This window comes from Onychomys torridus, chromosome 1 (genome assembly GCF_903995425.1).
Source record: "Onychomys torridus chromosome 1, mOncTor1.1, whole genome shotgun sequence".
Taxonomy (NCBI): domain Eukaryota; kingdom Metazoa; phylum Chordata; class Mammalia; order Rodentia; family Cricetidae; genus Onychomys; species Onychomys torridus.
The window spans coordinates 83,406,651-83,415,306 of record NC_050443.1 but is presented as its reverse complement, the minus strand read 5'-3'; the positions used below and the strand labels follow the sequence as shown (position 1 = coordinate 83,415,306).

At 41.4% G+C, this 8,656-nt stretch overlaps 1 pseudogene; it reads right to left on the bottom strand.

Moving 5' to 3' along the window:
- Positions 1 to 310: 310 nt before the first annotated feature.
- LOC118573863 lies at positions 311 to 1,252 on the bottom strand (annotated as a pseudogene).
- Between the last annotated feature and the right edge of the window lie 7,404 nt (positions 1,253 to 8,656).

Genomic DNA, 8,656 nt, shown 5'->3' with positions numbered 1-8,656 from the left:
CCTTCATTCAAAAGCTGTGAAACACACAGGTGGTAGAAAACTTCAATCCTTCAAGTATCTATCAGTAAAAATTGCAAACCTCAGTCATGGCATTGCTCATTTCCATGAAAGATCATCAGCTTCTACCACCAAAGAGTATGACAGCTCAAGCAAAAGAAGCCTCTGTTTTTCCAGAGGGCTGGTAGCTCTCTCCCCTCTCCTCTTCACCTGCTCTTTGAACATGGGTAGAATGATCAGTCGCATTTCAAATGAGCAGGAGATAGAAGTTTCACCACATCGGTGTTACCTAACTTTAGTTCTCAGGGCCCACTCATTGTGTCTTCCTCAAAGAGAAGAGAAGAAGGAATTTGTCCTGGATCTGCTGGGTCTTCACTCCATAAACAACTGGATTTAGAGCCGGAGGAATAGCCACGTAGAAGTTGGCAAATAAGATGAGAACTTTACGAGGGACATTGTGCCCAAAACGATGAGCAAGGATGGAGAAGAAGGCAGGTGTGTAGAACATGAGGATGACACAGACATGGGAACCACATGTGCTCAGGGCCTTTTGACGGGCACCCTGGGAGGAGAGCAGAAAAACTGCCCTGAGGATGAAGATGTAGGATACAGCAATCAGGATGACATCTGAAATGACAGTCATAAGAGGAACAGAAAACCCATACCAGATGTTGACAGAGATGTCTGCCGAAGAAAGCCTGGCAACGCCTATATGCTCACAATATGTGTGTGGGATAACACGGGTCTTGCAAAATGGCAGCCGCTTCAGCAGGAATACATCTGGCAGGATGACTGAGAAGCTCCTCACAATAATGCTCACCATAATCTTGACCATCACCTGTGGAGTCAGGATCGTGTTGTACCTCAAGGGCAGGCAGATAGCCACATAGCAATCAAATGCCATAGCTAACAGGATAGCCGAGTCCACTACAAAGCTGAAGTGCAGAAAAAACATCTGAGTGAGACAACCAGAGAAGGTAATTTCTTGGAAGCCAAACCAGAGGTTCCTGAGCAGTTTGGGGACTGTGGCAGTGGACAAGATGAGGTCTGTGCTGGCCAGCATGGACAGGAACATAAACATGGGCTCATGGAGGCTCTGCTCCACTGCAATCAGGTAGAGGAGGATGCAGTTGCCTACAATAGCCACAACATAGATGACACAAAAGGGAATCCTGATCTAGATGTGGAACTTTTCCAAGCCAGGTATCCCAACGAGGATGAAAGAAGTTGGGTTGTAACAGCTTAGGCTGTACATGGCCTCTGTGGGATCTGCTGGTTCTTGAGCCTGAGGACAGAGATTCTTTCAGAATCATTTATAAAAGGCAACAGTTTCACTCTAGTGCAGAATGTTGGTAACAGGCCAGCACTCCTGCATGGAAGCACTTCCTATTCTCAAGATGAAGAAATACCTGTAGATTGATTATTTAATGCTCAATCTATTTGGCAATGGCTTCACTTCATTTTAGTATGCATTTATATCGATTAATAAACAATATATACAGGACTTTATGTAAGTCAGAAATTGCATGTGAGTAAGACTCTTTAAAATAAGCTAGTTTTCAAAAGTGTTGAAATGCCAAGTGGGGGGGGGGGGAGGAGTGAGAAAGGAGAGGGAAAAGATAAAAATACAAGTATTGAAAATGCTGTGCTGGCGGGCTGGAGAGATGGCTCAGAGGTTAAGATAGAGTACTACTCATCCAGAGGATCTGAATTCTGTTCTCAGTACTCATGTAGGGCAGATGACAATTGCTTGTAACTCCAGTTCCAGGGATCTGACTTCTTCCTCTGGCCTCCACAGGCACCTGCACGCCTGTCTATATATTCACTTTCACATATACACACATATACACAAAATTTAAAATAAATCTTAAGTTTATTTTTAATGCTGTACTGGATTAAGTTGAGCTGTAAGAAAAAAACAACTGACTTTTATAGGGAAAATCCTGTGTTTCGGACAATACATTTGATAAAATAAACTGATGGGGTTGAGTGATCAAGGAGGAAAGCTAATAAAGAAGAATGGACAAATGAGCAGGTTCTCATGCTGGGTGGTGTGGGAGCTTCTGCCTCAGTGGTTGAAATGTAGTTTGATCCAGTTTATAAGCTTTTGAGGATGCAAATCCAAGAGCATGCATCTTTCAGAAGACGCATGGGAAGAGGGGGGCAATATTAACTATAAGAGAAAGCCATGAACCCGAAGTATAATTTTGAAAAGTCCTAAAGTTTAGGCCTTCAGGACCTATGTCCTAAACCTTAAGTGATCTCATCTCTCCATTGTTAGCAGAGGAGATACTTCTACCGCCAGAATGGAGGATGCCTCTATAACCAAAAATCCCAACAGAGGAGTTTATCTAGGCAAAGTGTCTGCTGAGTCTTGCCTCCTAAAGCAAAAGTAAAGAATCAGAGAGAAGTTTTGCCTCAAATTTTTCCTTCCTTGTCTACTGGTGTCTAGACCCTACCTATGAGAATCTCTAGCTTTACTCTAAAAAGAGCCCCCATTAAGGGATGGCACCAACATGGGAAAATGCCTTTTGAATTCTAGCTCGGTTTCTATGGCCTATTTTAGACAGTTTTTTTTTTTTTTTCAGGTGGAAGGGAATGATAATTGAACCATCAGAACCAGGAAGTCCCCCATTGTTGAGGACCTACAGATTCTGAGTCATACAAAGGTAAATGTCAGAGAGAGTTGGCGCTTATCCAGAACCTAAGCAATTAACCATAATAAAGTTACAAAGCCATTCAAAGAGTAGGGAAGTGACTTGGCAGGCAATTCATAACAGTTCTACACTAGGACCTGTGGTGGGGATCTGTAGTCTTATGCCCAGGAAAAGAAAACCTAGGGCCTCCTAGGCTTTGTGACATGTCTTCTAGGTCCCCAGTCAGTGCTTTACACTAGTGAGCTACTTTTGAGCTGAGGATTGAACCCAGGGCCTTGAGCTTGCTAGACAAGCACTCTACCACTGAGCTAAATCCCCAACCCAGCTACTCTTTCTTAATGTGTCATTAGCACTTGCCTTAATCAGCCAAAGCCAATACATTGCATCCACCTGAAAGAAATGCAGATGGCCGTTTTCTAAGTCCCATTCCATGGCCTGGTGCAAAATAAACTGCCAAGAGCACAGAACTATTTTGAACAGTGTACAACAGCAGACACTCCATGATGTTCTCCCTAACGTGGTAGCCATGTGATCTCCTTTGGCTGAGTAAACTCTGGAAGCCTCACCATGTCAAAGTATCTCAGTAATTTAGGAAGTTTAAGTTCAGCCTATTAGAGCACAGATTTGCTGTTGCTTCCACCTCAGTCTCAAGGAAGAGTCACGGGGAATATACCAAAGTGGGAGAGAAATCACCATTCATCATTGAAACTATGAAGGGTCAAAGTACCAAGGAATCTTTGGTTTAGTCAGAACATATTCTAAACTCATTTCTTTTGCCAAAAGACCTCTGAAATCCTGGAAGTTTTTCTAAGGACATTAGCTGTTCTAACTTGAAATCAGTAGCTTCCTATTAAGTGCCCACTGCCTTATCATAGAATCGTTGGCGTTGGGCCAGAGAGATGTCTCAACAGGTAACGGCACTGGCTGCCAAGCCCATTGATCTGAGTTGGATCCCTAGAAGCCACACAATGGAAGAAGAGAACTGACTCTCACAAGTTGTGCTTTGACCTCCAAATGTGCACCATGGCACATGCATGTGTGCGTGTGTGTGCGCGTGTGTGTGCGTGTGTGTGCGTGTGTGTGTGTGTGTGTGTGTGTGTGTGTGCGTGTGTGTGTGTGTGTGTGTGTGTGTGTGCGCGTGTGTGTGTACACACACACACACACACACACACGCACACACATAAAGAAATAAATGTGACTTTAAATTTTTTTTAGAGAGCATCACTGGTGTCAGGAAGATCCTTTTCTCCCACAGACGGGTCTTCAGAGCACAGTCCATAGACACTGAGGAGTGAACTAGGAGCCTATGGTTTGATAAGATCACAGATACAGGGCCGGGCTTCTTCCTCCCTTACTCACTGCAGTGGTCAACTCACCAGAGTAGAGTCTCTTGGTTCACAGGTGTGATGGAAAGAATTTGGAAGAAGTGAGTGCACCTTCAGAAGGAAAAGCTGCTAATGAGAGGTAAATGAAAGCATTTATGTATGACTCTTCAATTCCCAGGAGGTCATTAGGGTGAAGTGACCTCTCCATTCCCATTTTCACACAAGGGATAGGACTAATAGTGTGTTGTTTCCCTTGAGGAGGAATGTATCTTGCATGTTTTAATAGCCTTTAGACATCATGTCCCCGGGAGATTCATCCAGAGACAAATCACTCAGTCAGTTGAGGCAGAAATCTTGGATGTCTAAGAGTGTTCCTGTAGCTTTAGTTCCCTTTAGTCAGTTTATACAAACTTCTACCAATCTTATGTAAACAACATTAACATGTTCTAGTTGGTGCTCTTAACTACTGAGCCATCTCTCCAGCCCTCAATAATGGATTATAATCCCCACATTTACTTAAAAATTAAAACATTCGGGTCTGTAGAGATGGCTCAGAGGTTAAGAGCACTGGCTGCTCTTCCAAAGGTCCTGAGTTCAATTCCCAGCATCCACATGGTGGCTCACAGCCATCCATAATGAGATCTGGTGCCCTCTTCTGATGTGCAGGCATACATGCAGACAGAATGTTGCATTCATAATAAATAAATACATCTTTAAAAAATATGAAAAAATTAAAACATCCTCTATATATGAAGGTTATGTAAATACTCTATAGTCATTTTTTTAAAGACATCACAGGGCTGGAGAGGTGACTCAGTGGTTAACAGCATCAGATGCTCTTTCAGAGGACCTCAGTTCAATTCCCAGCACTCACATGGGGACTCCACCTACACTCCAGTTCAAGTAGTTCTGATGTCTTCTGGCTACTGCCAACAGTGCACACATTTGCTGCCCACATCTGGAGGCTAAATATGTACATATAAAACAACAATAATTAAATAAATACACCATAGAACACTCTATGGTGTAAAACTACAGAAATGCATTATATGCCTTTGCTATTCAATAGTACAGACTTGCAGTACAAATCGTAAAATGTGGTAAAAGCTGGGGTTTTTGTGGGGGGGCGACGGTAGAACAGAATTCTCTTGCTTCTTCAAAATGCTCCCTTCTTAACTTCAAAGTCAGAAACATTATTTCTATCCCTTCTTGACAGTTAATTTTTTTTAACTTCAAAGTCAGAAACATTATTTCTATCCCTTCTTGACAGTTGATTTTTTTAAATTTTGTTTATAACTTCATCTATATATCACTCTTGTCCCTCCTTGTCTCTGTCAACTCTTCCCATGTCCCTCTCACTCCTAAGATCATGATCTCTTCACTATTGTTACACGTCCCTGCCGGTGTTGGCTTATCACCTGGTGTTGTCATTACGCCAGACTTGTTCAGAAAACAGTATTGTTGAAATTTCATGCATGTGTTTTCTCTGTCATGTCTAGGGAACAATGTTTAGCGAAGGCGTGCTGGAACTGTGGCTCTGGTATGTTGCTTCTGACTTTATTGTCTTTGACTCCCTTCTTCTGCCTTTTGGTCCACCTTTAACAAACCTTGTGATTGCATTCAAGAAATTCAGATAAAATAACATAGTCACCCATTTTAGAGCATATTAAATTGACTTTATGTGAATTTTATTTGAAGTTCAGACCATTAAAAGTGATAGATGAATAAAAATAGAAATTTTTCTTCATATAATGTATCTGATGAAGGATGTATGCACAAAATCTGTAAATAAAGCCTCAATTCAATAATATAAATTAGCTAAGACAACCTAGTGAAAAATGAGAAACATCTTGAACAACATTTCATGAAATAAATATATGAAATAGCCAGTTTGTACATGTCAAAGTTCCTTACTATTACCAATTCAACCACACATAAATAAAAGTCCCAATTAAAAAGCCATACACCCCTCTTAAGTGCAATCCTGCAATGACTTCAAATTCAAGTCTTGACAAGAGTATTAACAACAGGAAACGTGACAGAAGTGGAAAGGATCTCAGAGCTGGAGGAAGAGGTGGAGTGTTGAGAAATGTTGTCTTCAGGGCATGACATGGCCATGGCACTCATGAACCCTCTCTTCTTTTCTATTTTGTTTTGTTTTCATGTACTCATGAACTGTTAGCACCAGTGATTACCTACACCAGACCTGAGCCAGTCAACATTCAGTTATAGAGGTGGGAGGAATTCCCAAGTCCCCACCCATCCTGAGGATTTATAGGCAGTGAATTGTTGGTTGCTAGAGAAATAAAACATTCTCTCCACTGGTAAGGCTCTCGTAAGAAACTCCAATAACTCCTAACCTATGAAAATGGAAGGAGACTAGTTGGAAAGAGGAAGGAAATCAGGAAAACAGGAAGCAAGGATAAGGAAAGGAAATGGGGAGGGTGCACACAATCAAAATACATTTTACACATGTGTGGAAAACATCATGATCTAATCTATAATTGTATGTAATTGGTACATCCTATAACAAAGGTGTAAATGGAGGTACAGCTTTCTGTCCCATCCCCCTGATTATACCCAGCAGTTGCTTCCCAAATTTTCACACAGAGGCTTATATGAATTATGAATGCTTGGCTGATGGCTCAGGCTTATTACTAATTAGCTCTTATATTTAAATTAACCCATTTCTATTAATCTATATATTGCCACGTGGCCAGTGCCTTACCGGTCCTTTCATATCTTGCTTCTTGGTTAGCTTACAGCATCTGCCTGACTCTGACTCTCCTCGAGAGTCCTCAGTTTGATTGAACCGCCTAACCTAATCTTGCCTTGCTATAAGCCAAAACTGCTTTAATATCAACAAATGAGAGCAACACACATTCACAAAGGACAGAAGGACCATCCTATAGCACAAAGGAATTCAACCTTCAGGCAAATTCACAAGATAAATAACAGATACATCTACAAAAAGACTTGTATATGTATGTCCATAACACATCTTTATTTGGTAACATCTAAAAAGTCAAGACAGCATCTATCAATAGAACCATAAACAAGCTCATTGCATATAGTCTTATGAAGAAATGTTAATCAACAATAAAATGGAACAATTCACCAATACAGATCAGATTATATAATATATGAATGAAGAGCAAAAGTGCTAAGATAGTTAAAGAAGTCTTACAAAATGGAATTTATATTGTAAGACTCTTCTCTTTTACTGAAAATAGGTTTTTTTAATACAATATGGTTTCTAATTCTAATTATGGTTTCCCTCCACTAATTCCTCCCAGTTACTCTCCACTGCCCCTCACATTCACCTCCTTTCTCTTTCTTGTTGGAAAACAAACAGGCATTAAGGAATAATAATAAAATAAGGTAAGATAAAACTAAAAAAGAACAATTGGAATAGGACAGAGAAAACAAACAAGGAAAAGGAACAAAGGAAAAGCACTGTATGGTCCAAAGAAGAGCTGAAGGATGACCCCAGACTCAAATAGTATGTAAGAGAAAGAGCATTTATTAATATTTCAGTATATGTGAGGTCATTCACCTGTACAAGATGGCAATGACCCTGAGAGAAATATGCAGGCTCCTTTTTAAAGAACTGAAACCTAAATTCAGTTGTGAGGGTGGGAACGTTTAACCCCTTCTGCACAAGAAACACACATAAACAGAAACATACACATTCACACCCACGGGAATCGCATAAAGACACAAAACTAAGAACCCTAATATATACACAAAGGAGCTGTAAGGTTGAAAAAATGCCATGATACAATACTATGAGACAAAGAACTTCTAAAGGTGCCCTTGAGTTCATGTTGTTGGCCATCTAATGTTTGGCATACACCCTACCCTTAAGAGTAGTTTGTTTCTCAACTGGAGAATGGATTAAGAAAATGTGGTACATATACACAATGGAGTACTACTCAGCAGAGAAAAACAATGACATCATGAAATTTGCAGGCAAAGGATGGAACTAGAAAATATCATCCTGAGTGAGGTAACCCAGACTCAGGAGGACAAACATGGTATGTACTCACTCATAAGTGGATACTAGATTTAGAGCAAAGGATAACCAAACTACAACCTATAGATCCAGGGAGGCTAGCTGGCAAGGAGGACCCTTGGAAGCATGAATCAGCCAGTGAAGGAGAAATAGATGAGATCTATATGAGCAAACTGGGGGTGAGGGGACGGTTAATGGAGGGCAAGGGATGGGGGGTGAGAACATAGAGGAACGGGAGGTTTGAGCTGGAACAGGGACAGAGTGGGAGAGCAAGGAAAGAGATACCACGATAAATGAAGACATCATGGGAATAGGGAGAAACAGAGTTCTACGGAAGTTCCCAGGAATCCTCAAGGACAATCCCACCTCAGACTACCAGCAATAGTCAAAAGGGTGCTTGAACTGGCCTACTCTGGTGATCGATGGCTGAATAACCTAACTGTCATCATAGAGGTCTGATCCAGTGACTGATGGAAGCAGATGCAGAGATCCACAGGCAGGCACCAGGCCGAGCTCCAGGCATCCAATCGATGACAGAGAGGAGGAATACTATGAGCAAGGGACTTGGAGATCATCATGGAGAAATGTACAGAGATGGCTAGTCAAACTAGTGGACCAATAGCTGAGGAGACTCCATGGTACCGGACTAGGCCCCCAGGATA